The sequence below is a fragment of the Platalea leucorodia genome, assembly GCF_965183815.1.
Source record: "Platalea leucorodia genome assembly, chromosome: W".
Classification (NCBI taxonomy): domain Eukaryota; kingdom Metazoa; phylum Chordata; class Aves; order Pelecaniformes; family Threskiornithidae; genus Platalea; species Platalea leucorodia.
The window spans coordinates 12,676,548-12,701,352 of NC_138859.1; the positions used below are offsets into that span (position 1 = coordinate 12,676,548).

The window sequence follows — 24,805 nt, forward strand, 5'->3', positions numbered from 1 at the left end:
ATACTCGTGCCTCTCGGGTCGAGGTAGATTTTTCCATCCCACTTCCTCATGTCCTCGCCGTGGTCACGCAGCTAAAACCACAGGGTGGCCCGTGGTGTATATCCACTATATCGTCTCCCTTGAAGAGAGGGACGCTTACTCCTACTGGCTGAGATACTGGTCTGTACAGGTGAGGAGTAGGACATGTCCTCTTTGAATCGCTGGAACTCCCGGGACAATTGCTCAGCTAGCACGTCGGGCAGTTTCTCCACAGCCGAGATGCAGGCCCGTAGGGAGGAAGAGAGACTTTCTTCGTATTGTCGGAGTTGGCCAGCCAATTCATCCACCGTTGCTTCTTGATCACCTCTCTTTCAAGATGGCACATATATAAAGAAACAATTGCATATACAATAATGCAAAAATTCACATTTCTGGTTTATGCATGCCAGTGCAACCACTTCCAATGATAAAGTCTACCGTATAAACTAGATATTACTTTAGAAATGAAACCTTAAGTTTAAAAAGTTCAAGTTAAACTAAAGTTTAAAGTCTAAATCCAGTTAACTGCCAAAAATGTATAATATTAACAGTTACCTTACAGTAATTTCAAAATACAGTATTTGTCCCAGTTTTTACAAATGAGAAAAGTGTAGTATGGATAGCTGAACCAACTTTTCAAAACTCATACAGCAAAGCTATACAGAACTCGGTGCTAAAGTTTGGATCTATAAAATAACCAAGATGATAGTTAATCTCCGGAAAGCCAGGGAATATAAAGGGTAATGAAACTTCTACCACGGTTAGATATACAAACTGCTGTTAATCTGAGAGATTAACAAAACATTTCTTACTGCATGCCAAATAGATCCTGCAGTGAGCTCCAATTTTTCCAGCAGAATGACATCCTTCAAGCCAGCCTTAGCCAAGTGATAGGCTAGACTCACACCAACACAACCATTTCCAGTGATCACTGTCTGCTCTGTCTTTCCCCAAGAAAGGAGATGGGGTTTCGCTCCCGGGAAAAAAAATTACAGACAGTTACAAAAAGACAGTTGCACTTTTGTTTATAGCTCCAATCATAATATAACTTGGTCCCTGCTTGGCAGTCTAAGTGACACACCTCACTTAAGACCTAACCTGGTCATTCTTATCTTCTTTTAAAGTAAATGTTCTTAAAGGGTCATATACATAAACAGTAGTAATACAAAAAGCAACGCAAGGTTGCTTCCACTCACAACTTTAAATCTTTGTTATTTGTCCAATATACCCTTATGCGTAGAACCTAGTTCTCAATGAGAAACTGTACCCCTGAAATGACAGTGTCAAAACCTGGCATTTCAAAAGTGCTATAGTATATGCGACACAAAGAGAAAGTCTTTAAAAAAATGTCTGCTTAGTAAAGCTCCTTAAAATATTTCTAAAGCCAAATGTCAGCAGACTACATCAGTCTACGTGTTCACGAACAATAAAACTGAATATATATTTTCACATCCCGTCTATTTTGACATGTTCTACTTTGCTCGAGTCAAAACACTATAGAAACAGGGTTTTGTCAATGGCTCACACCTGCTACTACACTACGCTACAGTTTCACAACCCCTTTAAGCCAGCATAAACCAGGACTGCTGCCATAGGCAGCCCCATTCTCACTGTCTTGTCTGATCCTCCTCTCTACTGCCCCTCCCACAGACAGCAAGCCAGATCAGGAAATTTATCCAAATTTTAAAAAGCCATGTTTTTGGATGTAAGACAAGGTAGGACCTCTTAGTACAGCAGCAGTACAAACTACTGTGAAACCACAGTATCATCTTTCCCTTCAGGACACTTAATCGATACTCAATTTTTATCTCCCCCTCCTTGTACATTTGCTTTTGCAACGCCTCTGGCAAAAGGCTGTCTAACGTGTAACTAGTCTTCCACCCATCCTCCATTCAGAAATCAAAGCTATTAGTTGCATGTATTATGAATGAAGATCTTTTAAAATAATATGACATGATAAATGCAAATGCAGGAGGAATATGCACCATGCGGCAACGAATGAAAAGGAAAATAAATGGGAGCACTGGACACCACAGGTTTTCTGTATTTGACCCATACACACTTCTACGTGTTCTTTTTTGAGATTACATATTCATTTTTGCAAGTTAACAGTAACCTGTTTACTAGCCAGATGCGAGACACTTACCCCAGCTCCTCTATCAAATTTTATGAGGATAGTTAATCAAGGTCAAGCGTGGTTTTCTCATGCTTCTTTTATGCTTTGAATTTGAGACTTCCTCACATGACTTTCCCTTCGGCTGGGGCTGCACGGCTAGAAGGCGCGTCCCCTGGGTGGTGGATAGGGGATCCCTCTCTGGAGGGTGCACCGGATAAAATTGAAGAAGGTGCCGCGAACCAGCGCAGCCTAAGGGAAGGCCACCCTGACAGAAAAACCACTGGCCCTCCAAGTCATGGGGGTTGGGCAGGAGGCCAACTACCTCCTCCCGGAAGAAGAAGAAGAAAAAAAAAAAAAAAAAAAAAGCTGCAGAAACGACGAGCATCAACTCGGAGATGGAGAAAATCAGTAATGAAGTGAGGAGGAGGAGATGGAACTGGATCGGTCGTGTCTTGAGGAAAAAACCAACAGAAGACTGCGCTGTGGCCCTTGGGACTCCAGAGCACGCAGCCGCAGACCGATCGAAGTGGAAGAACGATGTTCGCGCCTTGTGTGCCTCCTGGCACTGAGAGAATTCAGATCAGATCAGATCACATGACTTTCAGCTCTTTTCAAACGTTTTCTTTCAAACGCAGGAGCCTGGTAAGAATCCGGGGAGCACCTTTCCTGTGAACTACGCGGTTCACCCAGATGTTTGCTCGTGCCAGGTAAAATAGGTCATTTTGTGCTCATCGCTATGGCCCAGAACACAACAGGAGGGATCTCTCTATACCAGGTCAGCTACTTACCCCGGGCTGAGTCTGGTCTTTGACAGAGAAATGCGAGGCACGGGGGGAGGGGGGGGTGGGAAATGCACCTCCTGCCCACAAGGAGAGGCCTTCGCGGCCCGGTGACCCTGACCGGCACCTGGTGGAGCACTGCAGGCCGGCAGAAGGAGCTGTATTCCCCTTACCTTCCCCCCCCCGCCCCCCGCCAGATAGCTTTACACTTCTGGGGCCGCGCCCTGGGGCAGCACCGCCCGCGCGGAGGCCACGCGCTGAGAGCCGTGACCGTTAACAGCTCCTCTGCCAGCGCCTCCCCACCGCATCCCGCCCGGAGCTCCTCACCGCCCCCGCGCCCAGCCCGGCCCGGCCCGCGCGTGCCCGCGCCGCCGCCGAGGGGCCGCAGGGCAGCCGCGGCGGCGGCGGGGGGGGGTCGGGCCGGCCGCCGCGGCGGGAGGTCGCAGCCGTCGCAGGGCTCTCCGCAGCACCGCGCTCATCCCGCGCGCAGCCCGCCCGCAGCAGGGATGGAGAGCGCTGGCCAGCCCCTTGGCCGAGGGGGCAGCCCGGAGGAGCTACCGGGCGCCTCCCGATCCCCACCCCCAGTGCTCGTCCCCGAGCCAGGCGGGGGCGGTGGCGGGAGGGGGCGGGTCAGTTCCGGGCCGTGCCAGGGCGCCCCGCGGAGGCAGGGGCCGGGCCGGCCGGGGGTGTCGCTCGCAGCGCTGCTCACCGCGGCCCGCCTCCTCCCCGCGTTATAAAAGTGCGGGCTGAGCGCTCGGGTTATCTTCTGCTTCGTGCCGAGTCGTCTGGGTAGTCTCAGGTAGCCAGCGTCCTTTGGCGAGGAAAATGCTGCCGATCAGGAAGACCACGAAACAGGGCAAAAGGATAATTCCCCCACCTCCCTCCCCTGCTCGGCCCCGGTCCCCTGCTCTCGGCGGGCCCGTTCCCCTGTCCGGCGTGGGGGCAGCGGCGGGCGCTGGGAGGGGTGCCCCTGCCGCGGTGCGGGCGCTGCCCTAGCGGGACCACGCGGTAGGGCAGAGGCAGCCTCGCGCCGGTGCTGCGAGGCGCGCAGGCGGGGAGCGGCGGGAGCTTCCCAGCGGCACAGGGCAGAGCTCGACTCTGGGTCGGGCTGGGGCTCCGCTGTACCCGGCCGCCTCTCCCGCCCCCTCGGGGTCCTGCCCGGAGGCTTTCCTGGGGAGCTGCTGCAAAACTGGCACAACCCGCAAACCGCACTTAACCTCCAAGTAAGGTACTCGGTATTTCTGCGGGTAAGGGCATATTGTGAAAAGCTAAAGTAAAGACGTAATAATAACTATACCTATTCAGCATCAAACCATTAAAGACATTTGGACACTGTTATGAGATAGATAGATTAGATTCAACTTAATGCTGTAACAGCTCACAGAATCTTGATTTCTCTCAACACATAGATTGAAGCCACCAAAGTTCAAAACCATTTTGCTTAATATTATTTGATATGCAAACTAAGCAGTGCTCACAACACATTAAAATTGTAAATATTGTAAGCATAAACCTTCATTGGATGGGATTCCTGTCTCCAGCGTCCTGACAACTCTAAAAGCCCCAAATTGCTCTTCCCTTTATTTATATGACTGAATACCAACAGTGTTTGTAATAGGAGCGCAGTCTCCAATATATGCATGCCCTTCGCACTCTCATTTAGCTAAAGAAATAAGCCAGTATAAAAGGTTATTCAGGCATCAGCCATTCTGGCCATCAAGATAAACATTTGAGCAATATCTAAATCAGACTCTCTGACATATACCAGTACTGCTACCCTGCAGTGCTGCTTGGGAGGGTCAGTGGAATCATGTATTCTACCTTCTGTTTGGAAGGACAGTATTATTAGTAGGACACTGGACACTTCTTACTCAGAACTGTTTTTATTTGGTTTTATATGTAGCATATAAGTCTAGAGTAAGAGAACAGAAGGATATGGGAAGAAGTCTATGAACTCTATGCCTTTCAGGTAGCTCAGTTATAAAGGAAGGAGGTGAGGAGGTATTTGTTCTGCTGCTTATTTTTTGGCACATGCCACCTAACTTCAGACACCTAGCAGAAGGCAATTGCCCTAGGTTCTCCTACAGGCAATGGACAGAGATAAGCCTTTCTTGAGGGCTCACTTAAGATCTGAATAGTTATTTTGAGATGCTTTTTTCTCTCCACCGATGGAAAGATAGGATATAGGTAGACCAAGCAGGCTTTTCACTTATATGGTTCGGTTACATTCTTAAAGTTGGTTGGGGGAATATCTTCATACAGTCATTTGCACTCCTTCCGTGGATAGATGTATGGACTGTGGTGCAACTTTGTTCATGGTAGCAAAAGTGAAGCAGTGAAAAGATGGCTCAAAAAAGCCCTGGTTAGCTTTTTACAGATACTATTTCTTGTTATTTAATACCAGATCTGTGTACTACTGGATCACTTGACAGTACAATTTTGATCTGGATTGGGCATGAGCACACAGTTGTAGTTCTCTGGGGCAGAACAAAACAATGTTGATGCTGAACTCATGCTAGCTATATGCTGTTTGAACCAATGGTATTTTATCCAGTATAGATAAAGTAAAAATGGTGTGAAGAGATGATATCAGACCTATAATAAAGTCTGCAAAAAAGTTATTTCCATTTTGAGCCAATCTGAACTGACAAAGTAAGTTTAAGCACTTTGTGCTTTATAGTTATGTCACCTGCTATTAGATGCCCTGATGCTAGGTTTAATATATCACAATATATTATATATTAAGATACCACAATCTATTCAGTCATGGCTTATGTTGCTTCTGTGTGTCAAAAGTGAAGATTATTTTAAAGTGCAGTTTAAAAAAGCTAGAACTGTGAAGGGAAACTGCTGTTAAATCCTAGAAGGGACTTGAAAAAAAAAACCTGTTGATTGTAGTGCATTTAAATATATCTATATATTGTGTCAACATGTATCTATTGTAATGTAATCTTCAGTTAACAAGCAACAACTGAGGTTGCTTATACATTTAAGATTTTTTTTTTTTTGTTTTCCCCTCTGCACTCCTGTTCTCTGCATATTAAACTTCTGAAGCAGGCTCTGTCTGTAAAAGATTCCTTGGCAGGCAGAGGAAGCAGGGACTCAACCAGTGATCCCTTGGGTGCCTTTCTCTGGCCCCATTTGAGGCATTCTGTTACAACTGCAAATTAGTTAATTGCAAACACAATCTTTACAAAGCCTCCTGACATTTACACTTACAACAGAATTGCCCTAATAGACAGGCACGACTTGTAGACTTATTGAAAATTACTGAGTTTTGGAGACTGAGTATTGTAGATTGAGTTTTGCCCTGGTCCTGCTGAAATAAAGATAAAAGCTTGCACTTTTTCTTAACGTTGTAAAGTTAATTACGTCAATATTTTGGAAAGTCCAGAATGTGCAATGGAATGTGATGCAGACATCTGCAAGCCAACACTTGGCCTAGCTCATATATCTGCACAGCAACACTGTGCAGAGAAGCCCCATCACCTTGCTGCTATGTCAGTGCCTGGGCCAAAAACGCCGACCCTCTCAGCCAGGCTTTGTGGCCTCCAAGTAGCCTTACACTGCTATGCTTGGTACTGGAACTGGCATAGTTGGCACAGTGCACCTTCTTGTTGGAAAGGCATACTCTCATGCTGCCTAAAGGGCAGTGCTGAGATGTTATAAGTGTTTTTCTTTCCTGGATGTATGGTGTGAGATAATTGAATTAATGAAGGAGAAATTATCAAGAAAGATAATCTACTAAAGGTTGGAGGCTAATTGTTAAAAAACCCTTCCTCTCAACACAAAAAAACACACTCAACTCTATGTCCGCAAGGTGCTTTTTTTTCCCCTACTCCCTCAAATTTCATCTACTGAAACGCTAGTAGGCCATCAGGAAAAGATAACTATGGACAGCAATTTCAGTCTTACCTTTGATTTTTTAAAATCTTTTTCTGTACCCACTACCTTTGTTAATGTAATGGGTCTGCATTAATCCACTTTTTAAAGTCAAATAGAATTATGTTTGTAATCTACTGGCAGAATTTAGTACTATTTAGTATAACAGCAAGGTACTTTTTTGAAAATTTGAACAATCCAATGAAGCAATGAAAGGAATACAAAAAATAATATGTATTAGGTGCAATCAATATATTTTGTATTCATGTTTTTCATTTTACAAAAAAAAATAATTACCACTTTCCTTGTGTTAGTGTAGAGTTCAAGGCAGAAGCAAGGTTAATCACAGGGTGCTGTAAGGTTTGTAATTTGGCATCTTAAAACATTTCTGGGCTGTGCAAAAGAAGCAGGATTTTCTTTCATTTTGTAAGTCTAGGTAAGGAAACCCAGGCCAGTGAAAAGTCTGTCAGAAAATGGAGGCCAGCATTCTGAGATGTGTCTTATTTGCTAGGAAAATGTTACATGCTTACTTTTTTTGATGCTTGTTGTGCCATCTTGTGTCACAAGCTACTTGTGCTGAGGCTCTGTCATGATGGCATTTGTAGCTAAAGAGCAAATGAGCTAATGAAGAGGTCAGTGATACTAGTGTTTCATTTTAAAAAGTTTCACATATATTTTACAGGAGAATTTGAGACTGTGTTTTACTTTCATAGGAATGGAATTAGACCATTGACTTCTAGTTCTGGGGACTATATCTCTGGAATACAATAAACTGAATAATTAAAAGTCTTATGTAATATATATGCATATATTAACGCCTTATGTTGTAAAACAGATCACCTACTATTCTTTAAAGAGAATTTCAAGAAGGAAATGGATTACTTCTTATTATTATGGCAAAGATGTTTCTGGTAGCCCACAAATAATTATATCTGCTTTGCAAATACAGGAAATGTCAACAAAGGAAGCCCACAAAACTGAAGAACTGTAATTATTAACCTTTCTTCCTGCTTTCTGCAGGGTATTCTAGAGCGTTTAGATGCTGGAGAATTTGTGATTGGAGATGGAGGATTCGTCTTTGCTCTTGAAAAGAGGGGGTATGTAAAAGCTAGGCCTTGGACTCCCGAAGCAACGGTAGAACACCCAGAAGCAGGTCAGTTTTACTGGGAAATGGTGATTCTATAGTGAAGGTAAACATGGTTGGATAAATAATAAATATATAGGAACCTGTAGTGGGTTGCTTGACAATGTAGAATTACACACTGTTAAGAATAGTCTAAGAATCTATAGACCCCCTAATCATCGTACCCCTTATTCTTGCTCTAACACTGGTCAAAAGCAGTTGGTTGGGAAAGAATATGAGTAGTGCAAACATATAGTGATACCTCTCCAGAATGCTTTCCCAGTCTTCAGTAATTTGTAACCCAGGGACTTTTTGACACAGATATGGTATCTTTGTATTTAATAACATTCAGTGATTTCTCTCTCATGGACATGTCCAGTCTGTCCTTGAGCTGATATCAAGTTTATCCTTCACAACATCTTGTGACAAAAAATTCTGCAGTTAACTATCTGTTTTGTTGTGTTCTGACCATTATAAATGAATACAGTTTGTTTATTAATTCCTTCAGGAAAACGGCAGCTTTTAATAAACAATGGAATGGAAGAGGAGTATTTAATGTATCTGGCTCCACTGTGAAATGAGGATTGATAAACCTCATAAGAACCTAAGAATTGCAATAAAATTGCATCAGTTGCTGTGCCAAGGGTGTTAACTCAACTTCTGCCTATCCCATTTAATGGAGTGACTGTCTACAGTGGAGGGGGGCAAAATGAGCAATCATTCTATGCCTTACAGCATAAAGATTATAGTGTTTAGCATAAATAGTGCAAAAGCAGGTGCTATTATCTATTTATGTATGCTTCATTACAATAAAGCATTTGCCCTAGTAATATCATGTGCAGTTAATCCCACAAGCTAATTCAGAATGTCCTGGGAAAAAAATTTTCTTTGTTCTGTCTTAAGTGTATGTCCTTCCAAATTAGTCTTTTTCCTCTATAAAGGGGGAAGAAGGAAGAAGAGGAGAAGGAGAAATAGAGATCTTAGCCCTCTCTATTACATTGCTTTGTACACCTTACCTATTTTTTCCCCTAATCCTTCTCAGCCTTCAAGTGTTACTTTGTGTAGCATGCCTAACTTAGGGTCATGGACAGCCTTAGATAATGCAGTGCTCCAGCAAAGGTTTAAAGGGTGATGACCTAATTTGTTGAACCTCATCTCCCAAAAATACATCCTATCACCTCTCTCTTTCTCTCCACCTGTACCTTTTTCTGCCCCTGCGCATTCCATCTTACAAATCGTAGCGCTTATACCATGCTCTTTGTTTCCCCTTTGCTTATTTCTTTTGTACCACAAAAGTCTTTGACCCTCTCCACATGCCTTCTCAGGAAGTGTAGGTCTCGGTCCATGGGGAATGCAAGACATTACCTTACATAGAGGCAGTTGCAGATGGCTTAAATAGGCTAAATTGGCACACAGATTTGTTTTAAACAAGTGATCAGTAGTCATAGGTTAGCCCCCTACTGATTTGCTAGAACATATTGCTCATGTCTGTAACATAACACTTTTATAAGCCCTTTGTAGGCTATTTATAAATACACCCTTAACTGGAAATGTGTTCATTTCTTTCAGTGCAGTGTGCTGCCTCCCCTCTGTTATTGCTCTTTGCTCCTGCATGCTCAAGGGTCATGTTATTTTGAAAGCAGGTGTAAAGAACAGAAGGACCAACTGTCTGAGCCAGCTGGTGTAAAAAACCATACAACTACCGGCCTTTCTTGTCTTTGTAAGGAATGAGGGAGGTTCTGAGATTGCAGCAAGGAATGATGGAGGGAAAAAAAAAAAAAACAGAAAGAAAAAAAAAAAAAAAGTGAGTTGAAGGCCATTATCTCCGTTACAAGGGAGGAGAAGTTTTGCCAGACTGACAAGTTTAGAAATGAGATCTAAATATTTCTTCTGAGCCAGATCAGGTATCTGAGCTACTGCTCTGTACTGAGCAATATGCATATGCACTTACTGCCCCCATCTGCTGTTAGCTTAAGTCTGTGTCTTTTGTGAAATGTCCAACTCATGGTAGATTGAAATGAAAACTCAGTGTTGTATGTCTGACTCCTAAAATGCATCAAATTTAATAATTGTTTAGCCTCATATGTGGCTGTTACCTCATTTCTCAAATAGTGGAAGAAAACATAGCTTCAGTAACATGCTAGAAGTCACACAAGAAGTAAATTAGAGTGGTTTGGGTTTTTGATAGCATCATGCAGACTACTGTGGGCTTGATAATACTAAGTGTATTCTAGTGGTAAAAATGATTTGCCTGGGATTGAATGAGATTCAGGCTGATACTTTACTTATAATGCTATTCTTTCCCTCCAAATGCAGACCCATTCAAGAGTCTGCTGTTCACATACCTGATAGTTTGGGATATAAAGTTCCTTATTCATACGTGTTAGATTATGTTTCATTTGCCTACCAATGTCTCCATCCTTATTCACACAAATCCCAAACATTCTTCTAGGAATGCAGGAACCATATTTAAAGAGCACTAACCATGGGGGTAAATAAATCTAGTTTATTATGGAAATGTCATAAAGCATTTGTGAAAATATTTGTAGATTATTTTTTCCTTTTCACATTTCCTGACTAGTGTTCATCAATGATTTTTCATGGGGGCGAATAGAAAAACAAACTACAGAACACTAGAAACATACAGAGACAGTCCTTTTAGTTGGGCTCAGTAGCCTGTTTTAATGATGTAGGAAAAAGAATACTCTCTGCACTAGGAATGTTTTGACTGTGTAAAGGCTGTAAAACTGAAATTTGATCCCGATAGTTCAGGCAAATTCCAGGGACTCTTTGAATTGTAGCTCTGCTAGAATCTATGTTCCTGGATAGTTCTTTGTGACTGCTGTGTTAAATCACAGTGTGGTTACCCAAGGCTGTAATTAGAAATGAAATACTGGTACTAGTAGAGAAAAGCAAGGGACACCACACTGTTCCTTCACTGAAAGCAGATGTGCTGCTGTGTATGCAGATTGACTCTAGCAACTCAGACTACCGTTTGAGCTTCTCTGGCATAGAATGCTGTGTTTGTTGTAGCTGAAGGCAGTAATTTTATTCTCGTGACACATTAACATGTTTCCCTAATGACACAGATTGTCTGTAGACAATGAGGTATGATGAACCAAGACTTCAGGAAAGCTTTTCCAAACATCTGCCATAGAAACTGCAGTGTTCTCATGTCTCTATACAATATCTAGGGAATAAATTATTCCTGTATTTGCTATAAGCTGTTGAGCGTTTTAACTCTGTTTTACATGATAAGTAGTGTTCTAGAAATTATTATAATTATTGTTTTGTGGGTTGTTGTGGTTTAGCCCCAGCCACCAACTAAGAACCACACAGCTGCTCGCTCCCTCCCTTCTCCCTGATGGGGTGGGGGAGAGAATCGGAAGAGTGGAAGTGAGAAAACTCATGGGTTGAGATAAGAACAGTTTAATAACTGAAATAAAATAGTAGTAATAATAATATTATTATTAAAGCAAGTAATGCATGATGCAACTGCTCACCACCCACTGACCGATGCCCAGCCAGTCCCCGAGCAGCGATCCCTGCCCCCCGGCCAACTCTCCCCAGTTTATATACTGAGCATGACATCATATGGTACGGAATAGCCCTTTGGCCAGTGTGGGTCAGCTGTCCTGGCTGTGCCCCTTCCCAGCTTCTTGTGCACCTGGCAGAGCATGGGAAGCTGAAAAGTCCTTGACTAGTGTAAGCACTACTTAGCAGCAACTAAAACATCAGTGTGTTATCAACATTATTCTCATCCTAAATCCAAAACACAGCACTATGCCAGCTACTAGGAAGAAAATTAGCTCTATCCCAGCTGAAACCAGGACAGTATCCACCCCTTATTCTATACCATCTATGTCATGCCCAGGTCCTATCCTTTCCAATACATTCCAATTAATCACCACCACTTTTCCAGTCTTTTGATATGTACACACAGATATCATTCCCTTAGTCCATGGGCCATCCCTCTAAAATGTCCGTTGAGTTCATTCGGTCCATGACTTTGGGCTTCATCTCTCATAACAGTCCTATAGGGCAGGAGAGATGGTGTGTGGTGTTGGGTTGTTGCATGCTGAAGCCAGTTATGGTTCTATCACCGCTGCACTTTGCTCGGTTCCATCAAAGTTCATTCTTCATTAATCTGGGTGATTCTTACTGTGATTCTGTTGATATAGCATATAGCCACCATAGAAGTGATGACATACAGTATTATATAGCAATTAACATCATACCATTCAGTTCATTGGCTATTTTCACCCAAAATCAAATCCCCTTGAGGTACACATTGCAGTGCATGTTTCGCATTCATGGATAACCTGTGCAATAGCGTCCATGGTCAGGTCCAGCCCTCGATCGCGAGCCCATTTGTCTGTTGCATCTCTTCCTTGATGGCCTGAGGTGTCATGGGCCCACCGAGCTATAAACAATCCACCCTCATGTTGCCAGTCCAGATCCACCTGAGCCACTTCAATCTTAGCAGCCCGATCCACCTGCTGGTTGTTTTGATGTTCTTCAGTGGCCCGACTCTTGGGTACGTGAGCATCTGAATCTACTGATGAACTAAATATAGAAATCTTCAGTCATTCTTAGCAGAGAATAACTAAGAAGGAAGTTTTCTACCTAATGTTCTAAGAGTGGGAAGAAAGGAATTCTACACAGACTGGGGTACTGCTTCTACTCCCTCATAATGGCTCTTCTAGTAAACACAGTATCACTTCTTTTACAGTAACATTAATTCAATAAACATTTAGTTTTGGGATAATAATAGTAATAACTGTACCAAACATCTCTTCTTTGTCTCTTTTAATTCTTTGCAGTTTGTCAGCTTCACCGGGAATTCCTCAGAGCTGGATCCAATGTTCTGCAGGCATTCACATTTTATGCCAGTGAGGACAAACTAGAGAACAGGGGCAATTATGTAGCTGAGGAAATAAGTGTGAGTAAAATACTATTTTGATGGAGATATGAAATAAGTGTATTCATTTCAAAAGGTTTAATAGAAAGAATTATCAAGTATTTTCACAGTTTGTCATAACAGTTTTGGTTATATTTGAGGACCAAAGAATGAGATGGTGCAATTTCAGAATTTGGAATAGTAAGAAAGACAAGGTTAAAGGGGAAAGAAAAAAAAAAAAATAACAAAATGGGGCAAAGATGAAGAGAGGAAAAAGGATGCCCACATCTTATTTTTCCCATCTGAGGAGATAGTTTACTGGAGTTTTCATACAAAGTATAGGGAGGACTAAATGCACAGAGAGCAAAATCAATTGTAAAAAAAGAAATGCTTTAGCATCCAGAGAAACAAATCAACTGCAAAAATGGTGAAGAATCCTGGAGAATAATGACTTGCTAATAAGAACTGAATGTTTTTTTAGGACCATGTCTTCAATAAAATATCAACTAAAAAATCCAAGGTATACACTGTGGTCAGTATTCCCCTTCTCATGTGTAAGGGTAATCTGGTACAGTAACAGAAGTACTGTGTTGGTGTTTTCTTACCCCCTACACAGAGGAGTTGTAAGATGTTGGGTGCCTTCACTAGATGCAGGCCCCATCTCCACTGGGACTTCTGGCACAAACATTTCTAGATAGTTCCTTTGAGACTAGAAGATTTGTCGTTGGGTGTTTTCTCTGATCTTTTCCCCTTTGGTCCTATTGTCTATTATTTCAGCCTCTGGAAAATAGAGAAGATTCTCCAGGGCGCAGAGAGGAAGGAATATATTTATGTGAAGATATCCCAAGTCAGAAACTAGAACAATCTGGACACTAGGGAAACACTTGAGGCTTAATTAAGAGGTTAAGACATTAAAATGTCATATGACCAAATTTATCTGAAATGCTGTACCTTTACATTCAATAGATGCAACATCGAAATGTCTGAAGTGATATCCCAGAAACATAGTGCCTCTGGAACTAGCCATGCTGCAACGAAAAATGATAAGAGGGGTTGGGAAAGCAACTGGAAACTGGAATGCATTGCAGCAAAACTTTCAAGCTTGATTTGCTGCCAGTTCTAGAAGCAGTTTCCTCCAGGCTCTAACTGGTTTATGGCTCCAGCTCCTGGTGTTCCCAAACACGTACCTGAGCAGAAGTGCAAGTGGAAGACACTCTGTCAGCAATAGCCTTAAAAATCATCTGGATGTTTTGAGGCAGCCATGGAAAACTTCAGCTGAGAGAAACCTATGTAGATTCTAAGTAGCCCATGGGCCACAAAGAAACCTGCTCTAATCAGTCCTTGTTATCTATCCCAAATAATGATTCTTTTCCAAAAATCTTTTTTTCCCAGCTTAACCTCTTTCACAAGCTGTTCTAGTCATCCTGGTTTGGGTATACAGGGAATGTGTCTTTCAGTCTAGGTGATTAATTAATCATATATAGTGATAAGTTTCCCTTTGCTATTCTTAAATTGGTAACTTTAACATCAGGTAATTAATGACATCCTTTTAAAAGTGCCTTAAATGACTCTATATCATATCATAGCTTAAATTTTGAAAATTATCAAAATACTAAAATAATACATTAAGAAACAGAATGAAAAATCAATTGAAATTACTACTTTTTTTTTCCATCCACAAAATCTCAGAATAGAAGCAGACACTTAAGTGTAACTAACTAACTTATTTTCTAAGAGGAAAAAAAAATTCTGCTTCACACCAAATATTTGCTTTTTTATAGACTATTTGTGTAAGATGTATTAAAGGTAATATGTTTTTGTATTAGTGTTTGATAATATGATAACTTATAAGTTGCAAGAAATCTGTTTCTTAATGTTTGTTATTTTTTTGAAAAATGCTGATCTTCCTAATCAATATTATAGAAAAATACATTTAAATTATAAATGAATATGAAGAACTCTTTTGTCCTTTTTGTGCTCTGAAATTACATGCATATCTCTGACCAGGTAAAAATGATGTAATCTATATTCATATAGTGCCAGAAAGTGAATGAAGCTGCTTGTGACATTGCAAGAGAAGTGGCTAATGAAGGTGATGCTTTAGTGGCTGGAGGACTCAGTCAAACACCATCATACTTAAGCTGCAAGGATAAAGCAGAGGTTAAAGCAGCCTTTCGAAAGCAACTAGATGGCTTTATGAAGAAGAATGTTGACTTCCTAATTGCAGAGGTAAATCTGTAAAAAAGTACATGCCTTCAGCTGGCACAGTGTGTTAACTTTAAGATGTCTAGTCTACTTTAGGGAATACAAGTATATATTGCTTCCTTCTTTAAAATTTTCTGTTATACTTTTATTCCAGTAGAATCAGATGTTTTCTAAATGCACAGCAGTATCTGCAAGCGTCCTAGAATAGGACCTTGAACCCTAAATTTCTATCATCTCAGTCAAGTCAAATTCTGTACCAGTACAAAGAGGATAGATTAATGTGATCTTGATTAGTTCCTGTTTCCTCCTGTACTCCGTAAGTAACCAACCCATGGTGACTTTTCTAGATGAAAATAGTTCTTCAGGGATAAATCCCTGATTAACCCCCTGTATGGGCATTCTTATTCTGAAACATGAGTATCTTTTTATTTTGGATTTAGTTTTCCTTCTGACTTTTTAAAATCCTTTTTTAACTGTGTGGTCAGTGAACTCAACTGAATTCTGTTAGTGTAAATCAGAAAAGAATCAAGTCATTGTATTGCTGGTGAATTTGGGGTCTGGATTAATGTGTTTATGTTTCATCTCCAAGAAACGAAAGTAGTCCACTTTTAATTTCTTTCAGTATTTTGAACATGTTGAAGAAGCTGTCTGGGCTGTTGAAGTCCTAAAAGAATCTAGGAAGCCAGTTGCAGCTACAATGTGCATTGTCCAGAAGGAGACATGCATGGCGTGCCCCCCGGACAATGTGCTGTCCGACTGGTAAAGGCTGGTAAGAATCTGTTTTAATCTGCACTTTAAAAGTATGGAACAAAGTTAAGTCCTTAATCATTGAGATAAATGGATGTGTATCTCAAGTAGATAGCTTCCCAATTATACTTGATGAAAGTTTTGAGCCTGTGGAAGAGTTTCTATGTGTACTTTACTAGAGCAGTCTTGTAAAAAAAAGTATGAAAATGCAGCTATAAAATCCTTATTAACCAGGATGGTATTGGGAGCAATAGCCACAGGCAGCTGATACTGAGTAGAACAAAATCCTAAAACTATTCAAAGTTGATTACAGACCCAGCCCCAAATTCTGGGCTCAGGATTATGAAACATAAGCAGAATCCAAAGCCGCCTTTGATTCTCTGCTCATGTTTTTAGAAATGTGTGGAGCACAGTTCAAATCCAGGATGAGAGAATAAGAGAATGAAAAAATTAATCTTATTGCCTATCAAATGCTGTGTTTTCTGCAGGACAAAGGGAAGGGCAGAAGGAATTAATCAGGGGCATGATGGACCGACCATACAGGGGTTTTATTATATCTGTTCTGAACTACTCTTTTCCTTTGGAGTTAAGAGTTGAAATCCAAAGGCAGAACCTGTGTTAGGAACCTGTTAGCTATTTGTATATGTGGCTGTACATAATCAGTCTTCACTGATTGAGCACTGATGAGAAAAGCAACTGCATGAGGGTGGGAGATGTGATTCCTCATCAGGAAGGTAAAGAGTGCAACTGAGATGTAAATGGAATGATCAGCCTCAGGAGAGTTGAGGCTGGCTCTAATCCAACTACCTTGTTGTCGTGGTTTAACCTCAGTCGGCAACTAAGCACCACACAGTCACTCGCTCACCCTCCTCCCCTTCCTGGTGGGATGGGGGAGAGAATTGAAAAAAAAAGTAAAACCTGTGGGTTGAGATAAAGACAGTTTAATAGGACAGCAGGAAGAGAAAATCATCATCATCATCATCATCATCATCATAAAAGAATATACAAAACAAGTGATGCACAATGCAATTGCTCACCACCTGCTGACCAATGCCCAGCCTGTCCCCGAGCAGCGATCCCTGCCCCCCGGCCAACTCCCCCAGCTTATATACTGAGCATGACGTCATATGGTACGGAATAGCCCTTTGGCCAGTGTGGGTCAGCTGTCCTGGCTGTGCCCCTTCCCAGCTTCTTGTGCACCTGGCAGAGCATGGGAAGCTGAAAAAAGTCCTTGACTAGTGTAAGCACTACTTAGCAGCAACTAAAACATCAGTGTGTTATCAACATTATTCTCATCCTAAATCCAAAACACAGCACTATGCCAGCTACTAGGAAGGAAATTAGCTCTATCCCAGCTGAAACCAGGACGCTTGTGTTCATAGTGCTGGTGTACAGATGGACTGCTCTGCTTATGGAGTGCTGTGGCTAAGAACTTTCACCTCCCACTTCCTAGGGAGATGTGACTTGAACTTATTTATTTTCCTCCTCCTAGGTGCTTCTATTGTTGGAGTCAACTGCCATTTTGACCCAGATACCTCCCTGGAAACTGTGAGACTGATGAAAGAGGGCTTGCACGCTGCTAAACTGAAAGCTCACCTGATGTCCCAACCACTTGCTTTCCATACACCTGATTGTGGGAAGCAAGGATTTATTGACCTTCCAGAATTTCCCTTTGGTAAGACAAGGGTATCTTTTTTTTTTTTTTTAAATTTATTTACTGTCTGTTCCTTTTTTTCCCCTAGCTTTTAGCAAAGCTGAAACTGCAAGGCATCCTCCTGTACAATAGGATCAGTCTCAATTATCCTGTCTGGCATTCTGCATAGATGGATTGGGTTAAAGATCATCCAGATAATGAGAGTATTTCAGCAGTATCACAGCATGTGACTGAAAGTGAAATTATGATGAAAACAGTTAAAGTGCCACAACCTAAATCAATTAAAAAAAAATGTTGTTTTTTTTTTTTTCTTGTGCTATAGAACCTTGTTCAGGACAGCTGTAAAATAGTCCAAAGAAATTAACAAGAGCAAATACACTAAAAACAACCCAGACTTTAAATGCCTTTGGACTGGAGCTCCCCAGCATTCTCGGTTGTGACGTCTAGCCCATGAGCCCTATAATGTTTACCTGCATAGGGATTTAATGTATAATGCATATGCGGAGCTGGATCATTAGTATAGGTGCATGATTCTTGCACTCATAATGGTTCAGTCTTGCAAGTGTAACTGTCTAAGATAAGTGAGATTAGAGAGAAAGCAGAAGAGGGAATATGTTCTTTGATGTTGCTTACAAATGGATTAGCAGTTTGGAGATGGATTCATCACTCTTATGCTCAGCAGAAATTCTACCCAAAAGACCGAAAGATTCAGCCACTTTATGTGTATATAAGGCTTGTGTATTTAGGGCTTATTCCCACCTGGGATGTAGAAGGTCACATCCTCTTAAGATAAGAGGAAAAAAGCAGCCTAAACATTTTAAAATTGATTAGAAAAATGCCTTCATTTTCAGATATCATACATTCTTCTTTTCAAGATCAGCCTATAAAATAAGGTATTAAAACAACTGAAACTTGAATTTTTAGGAAAAAAAAAAAAGATATGGATGTGATTTTCAGGAAGATATTTTATTTTAAAAGTCCTCTCTACGTAAATGAAGGAAAAAGAATAAAGCATGAGCCTGAGGCATTCATTAGATAATAACAACATGTCTGGGTTCTGAAAATACTCTGGGATGTTTAAAAGTGTCAGGAACTCATTTATCCTATTCATTCCTTCGTATAACTCCTCTGATTGCAAGCAAAAATGATAGAACAGATGCAGTAAGTAATCAAGTTAATTGAAGGATTCACTCTTTGGTTTGTTATGGTTCTTGGTTTGTATGTTATAAGCAAACTGTATGAGATGTCAGTTTTCAGAAATTTCATGAGTCAATTGGAGAAGCCTGGTTCTGTGAATGTTTGCACTACCCAGAAGGAGCAACTGATCACTTGATGGCAGAGAAGTAGTTTGGTAAATCATTGTTAAACTGACCCAGTTGACTCTGCTTTTTGTGGAAGGCAATATGCACAAAGAGGCATTTAGGTATTTGAAGTGTACATAACCTCTGTACAGGCCAACAAGATCTCAGTTTCTAGAAAAGCATTGGCTATGTTGTATTGGCAAACTCCAGCATCTAGATACCAGCAGTATTTATTTATCTTTAGAACTTTTTCCAGTTTTCTGTGTTTTTCCCTTCTGTGTTACTGCAATTGCTCTCAAATGTCACCAGTTAAGCAAGGACAATGTTTTAGACAGAAAAGTCCTGGTCAGTCAAAGCATACCCAGTTATCTCAAGAGTAGACGTACAGAGGGGCTAAATCTAGGCGCACATTACAATCTTCTCATCAGAAGTTGATGAAAATTTCAATATCTTTTTACTGTAAATGATAACATAAACTGTTAAGCTAGAGATATTTAATTCTGAATAAAGCCAAGAAAAATACTGTACATTGACAGGCACGGAAAATAGAATGTTAGTCATTTTTGGGAGGGGGGAAGAAAACCCCACAAAACGTGATCTATGTGGCAACTTCTTTTCGTAGCATACTGCTTGTTTTCAATCACCATGTTTCACCATGTGTGGCCAGTTCTTATGGCGGAGTCTATCCATGTTTCTTCAGAGCTGTTAGGTTGGTGCTGTCCTTATGCTCCTGAAACACAAGGACTGATTGTGACAGGGTGGGTGACGGAGAAGACAGGGAAACACCCTATACTGTTCTCCTGGAGTTTAGTTGCTTATACGGGTATAAATTGAGTGCAAGATGCTGCATTCTTACTGTTGATCGTTTTGTATCAATTTTGCATTAGCTTTTTAATGATATATGAGAGACAAGGAAATCATGAATTGATGCTTCTGATGCTTTCTCTCACATCTGCAGGACTGTACACAAACTTTTATTTAAACAGCTTTCTAAGATAGCTTAATCTGGTTTTCCTTCTGATATTAGACCATCTATTTTTCCGTTGTCCAGTCTTTCCCTCTGAGACCAATAATTTTCTGTTTAAGACCATTTCATTTTTTTCCCTTCTGTTTTTTATTTTCTGACTCTGTCTCTTTAACTACTCACTGGACTTTGAGCAGATCTGCTTTGCATCACCTTCTTGCATATTAGGCATTTCTGGGACAGGATGTAGGAAGAAGAATCCTACTTCTGCTGTGGTGCTGGAACCTTACTACCTCACCACGGCTTCTTTGCCTAGAGGAATGTTCAGTGCCCAGACATCATGCTGCACTCTCCTCATAACCAAGCTGATTCATCTCCTGCAGATGTGCATAAAGAAGTGGGAGGATTTTTATTCCTTTATTCCTGTATTTTTATTCCTTCAAGTTTCTTCTCCAGTCCCTGGTCTTTTCTTTCCAGTTCTGCAACTCCTGTGCCTCCTTCCCTTTCAGGTGTGCTTTTCCTTGTTCTTCTCACTTTCTGTTCCTTTCCTTCCACACGTCTTTCCTCTCAGCTCTGGCGTCCCTCCGCTCTGCTTACCACAACCTGCAACACGAAGAGGGGTTCAAAAGAAAGGTTGCATCTTAGCCATCCTAAGTCATCTACACACAGAACTTTCCACAAGGAAGTGGCTTGAGGCAGCAAGCTGCTTATGGATGGGCTTATAACTAAGTAAGGGATGGGCTAAGAAATAGCTACAGATCCCAGCTGTCAGCGAAACAACTGCCTGCCATTAGCTGGTCATGGAAAAAAGTGTAGTAAGCATTCCTGAGGAATAACAAGCAGGCTTATTCCTGTTGCAGGTAGGCTGATGATACCTTCTCCTTTCACAGATTAGAGTACTGTAATCAGATTTCCCAGATATTGATTGTTCATTAAGAACTCTTTGGACTTGTGGGCATAACATTGAAAGTGCTCCAGTACTTCAGCTAAGAACTCTGGCAGAATGGCAAGCATGTGACTTAGGGCTTGATCAGTCTCAGAAGATATTAGGTGCTGTTTTTCAAAGCCAAAGCAGCTTACAACAAGCATAGCTCAGCAAAGCATAACAGAATCTAAAAGCTAGACTCCTGAAAGTTTGCATTATTAATTCTAGCTCAGACAGCTCAAACATCTACATCTACAACCAGTTTTGCAAATAGTGTGCAAGTGTCTCAATAATGTGATTTCTTACAAAAAAATGCGGTGAACTGGAGCATGGTGAAAATTTAAGATATGAATGTCTTTGCAGGTCTGGAGCCAAGAATTGTAACTAGATGGGATGTTCAAAAATATGCAAGAAAGGCCTATGATTTAGGAATTCATTTCATTGGAGGCTGCTGTGGATTTGAGCCATATCACATCCGAGCAATAGCTGAGGAGCTGGCTCCTGAAAGAGGATTTTTGCGAGAAGCTTCTGAGAAACATGGCAGCTGGGGCAATAACCTGAGCATGCATACCAAACCCTGGGTCAGAGCAAGGTATGTATATCTGAACTGGAAAGCACACCAGCACCCTCCTTATAAAGGCTTACATTGGTCCATGCAGCAGACTAGCTTAACCAATATGGAGGTCTAAATATAACCGTAAACATTCTGTGTTAATAATTTTGAAGAATTAAATTTGATCTGGGAGCAGTAAAAGGGGCAAAGGGGCAGTAGGAGAGCTACAAAAATTCTCATCCCTCTTCAAAATGAACATTTGGTCTGAATTAATGTGAAAGTAATGAAAGTTTTGTAATATTTCCTTTTCTTTCTTTAGGGCAAGAAGAGAATACTGGGAGAATCTGAGGCCTGCTTCAGGCAGGCCATATTGTCCTTCAGTCTCAAAGCCAGATGGCTGGGGGGGGGGGTGGGTAACCAAAGGAACCAGAGAGCTGATGCAACAGAAAGAAGCAACAAGTGAACAACAGCTGAAAGAGCTCTTTCGGAAACAGTTGTTCCAATCCACTGCAGTTGTCTAAATGTTAGAATGATTTATCTACAGACCATCTCATGCTTCACAAGAAAAATCTGTGAAGATGAGTGCCCCGTTGATTTATCAGTTAACATCTAATGAAAGAGACAAAATGCAAAAATAATGTGATTACAGATTAATATGTCAAACTGATAATAAAATCTTTCTCTGGACGAATAGTTTAGAGAAGACACAGTCAGAAGGAGTTTTGGATTCTCATAACAACTGAGCTTCTTGTTAGCTAGGTGCCATCAACTGGGTAGACACAGAAATACGTGGAAAGTAATAATTGACTCAACTCACCTGTGAAAAGAGAAAAAGCCATCTATAAATACAGTATCCATGGACTTCCACTCCTGAGTCTGTTTTCAGTTTGGGATTATGTAGGAATTTCCTCAGGATTTGTTGAAGGCTACTTCAGGGACACACAAGCTGCCAATGCTTCAGACACACAGTTATCTGTAGCCACTTTCTTGACTTCAAGAGAATAAAAGTGAACTAGAAAAATGCATCTTATAAATGGAATCAAAAGATAAGGAAAATGAGAATGAGCTCTTGCAGGAATTTCTTACATGCAGGAGAAAGGTTCAGAGAACTTTTAGGAAAGAAAAATGACAGGTAAATAACTCACTGTTTTTGTCTCAGGGTACCACGTACACAAGATTTACTTCTCTGGAGACTAAAACGGTTAAGAGATTATTCTGAAATTTTGAAAAGTCAAATAAATTAAAAGTAATATGATGGAATAGTATTGTATTATCTTCACACCTTAAATCATGAGAGCTCAAACAGAATAACGTATCTCCAGTAAACCACTGTAATTTTCAAATGATCCAGCTGATTTCTGGATATCTCACTTGAAACACTTGGTTATCTCAAAATAGCATTTAAAACTGAAGCTTCCTAAAATATAACTCCTGTATATAAGCGTAGTAAAACATTCCATGATTCTGTTTAAGCTGATTGATTCAGTCTAGAGAAAATTAGCTATAAGAAGAGATGAAAAACCCTGTTAGGAAATAGATTAATCCACCTAAGTTAAGAAAACCCAAGGACATCTGTACGCTGAATTTGTTGAGAAGCGTTTTCTTACAAAGGATATCACTACACTTGGAAACCATAAAGGACACGTTTCCATAGTTAATTTTTGTGAATTACCACACAACTTTCAGATTTCTCTCTAGAATCCCATTCCCACCCATTCTACATTAAAGCCACTACTTTTATGAAAAATATGATTCTTGAAGTTAGAGTGTTGAAAGCTTTTGTTGGGCTACTTTTTATGTATAAGCTTATTTCATTATTTCTATCCGTGTTGATATGCTGCAGTTCAGGAAACTTATAAACATGCAACACTTTAGTGGGAAACTTCAAATATCCTTTTCAGACTGTTATTGGCAGACAGATTTTTAGAGAAAGCCATCTGCCTTCATCATGCTTATAACAAATTGAAATAGTTACTAGCTGGAATTTTTGCCTGAAAGCCAAAAGTAGACAAATCAAGAAAGTGGATATTTTAAAATGTAGATTATTTGGAAAGCATCCATGTAAGTATATATGCACTACATTAAACTTCTTCCTAAACCCTTCCGGAAGTTCTCCCTGCGTAAAGCAGAATAACGCAAAATCTGCAAAACAAAAGGGGCAGATCTTTGATCGCCACCAAAATGCATGCATGCAAAAGACATATGCATGATAAAGAGGCTTAAAATACAAGCTACAATTGCTACATAAGTGTTTTGAACGATCATTACCAGTTTAGAGACTTCCTGTGGCAAAGGATGCAGCTTGACCATCATACTATATGTAAGCAGCTGGACTGATTTTTTTTTTTAAAACAGTCCAAGCATATAAAAATTCCTATTGAAGTGAATGAGTTCACAACAGACTATTTAAGAACTATGGTATTTAAGAAGATGATAAAATATGATTTTAAGCACTTAATTTTAGATACTCAGTTTAAAAAGGGCCAAATTTTAACAGACACTAATCATGATGAGAAACACTGAAAAGGAGTTTTGAAGTCATTCAAACTAAGAGCTGACACAAGGGGGGAGCTATACAAGCCCTATTTGATTCATATCACAGGCTGGGCTTAGAAAGAAATTGACAATGGGATGAAAATAAGTTGACAGGGTGCTTTATTGATCACTACAGAAGCCCCAAACTCTCTGGGGGAAAAAAAAAAAAACAAAAAACCACAAAGCAACCAAAAAAAGGCAAAGCACGCAAGACTGAGAAGCAAAGTCAACAAAGCTTTATTTCCCATTTCTTTCTGTGTAACATTTTGGAGAAGGGTAAAGGAACTGTTAGATTTGTTAAAGCTTTTTAATGGCTTATTACATGACTTGTGAAGGAAATAAGACACGGGCTGGCAGCGCAATCCTAGGAAATTTGTTTCCTTAACAAAGCTTGCCTGAAAACTTAGATAAGTGGAAGTGAAAGGGTTTTTAGAAGTTCACCTCCTATATTTAGTACCCTAAGGCAGGATCAGCTACTCATAGGAGATAGTTGTTTAACCTGTGTGGCTATGCACCTAATGATGGAGCTTCTGTGCCAACCTCAGGCACTGTGGTAACGTCACTCTTCTTAACAAAGTTTTCCTAATTTGACTATTCCTTGATGGGATTTAAATCCATTATTTCTTTTCAGCTCATTACAGACACGAAGAATTTATTCCCTTTGTCTTTGCTGAAGTCTTTTATGTATTTGAAGATTTGCATACATTCCTTGTTTCTCTCTCTCAATTGACCAGACCCTGTTCATTCGTTCTTTCCCTGTGGCCTCCGAGTCTGTGAATCATCATAAACCCAGAGATCACCTCCATCAGATCTTTTCTCGGCGCTTCCTAGCTCTATGTTTGTGGGGTTTTTTTTTGTTGGTGGTGTTGGTTTTTTGGGTTTTTTTTGGTTGGTTGTTTTTTAACCTGGAAGCAAAAGTGAAGTGATCTGAACCTTGGAAGTTCAGATCCGGAAGAGAAAATCCAAAGTCTTTGATATCTAAAGAATAAACCTTTACTCACAAGGCTGAATGTAAGGACAAGAGAGTGAGGAGGAAGGAGCAGCAGAGACAATGTGTAATGAACTGACCACAACCTCCATTCCCAGTCCACCTGTGCTGCTTG

General features: G+C 40.7%; 1 pseudogene across 1 annotated transcript; it reads left to right on the plus strand.

Annotated features, from left to right (window-relative positions):
• Positions 1-3,738: 3,738 nt before the first annotated feature.
• LOC309601749 (betaine--homocysteine S-methyltransferase 1-like) lies at positions 3,739-21,688 on the plus strand (annotated as a pseudogene). The gene is made up of 8 exons: positions 3,739-3,777; positions 7,816-7,948; positions 12,742-12,860; positions 14,856-15,047; positions 15,646-15,792; positions 17,263-17,445; positions 20,978-21,206; positions 21,487-21,688. The product of its transcript is annotated as a betaine--homocysteine S-methyltransferase 1-like (transcript).
• Positions 21,689-24,805: the final 3,117 nt, after the last annotated feature.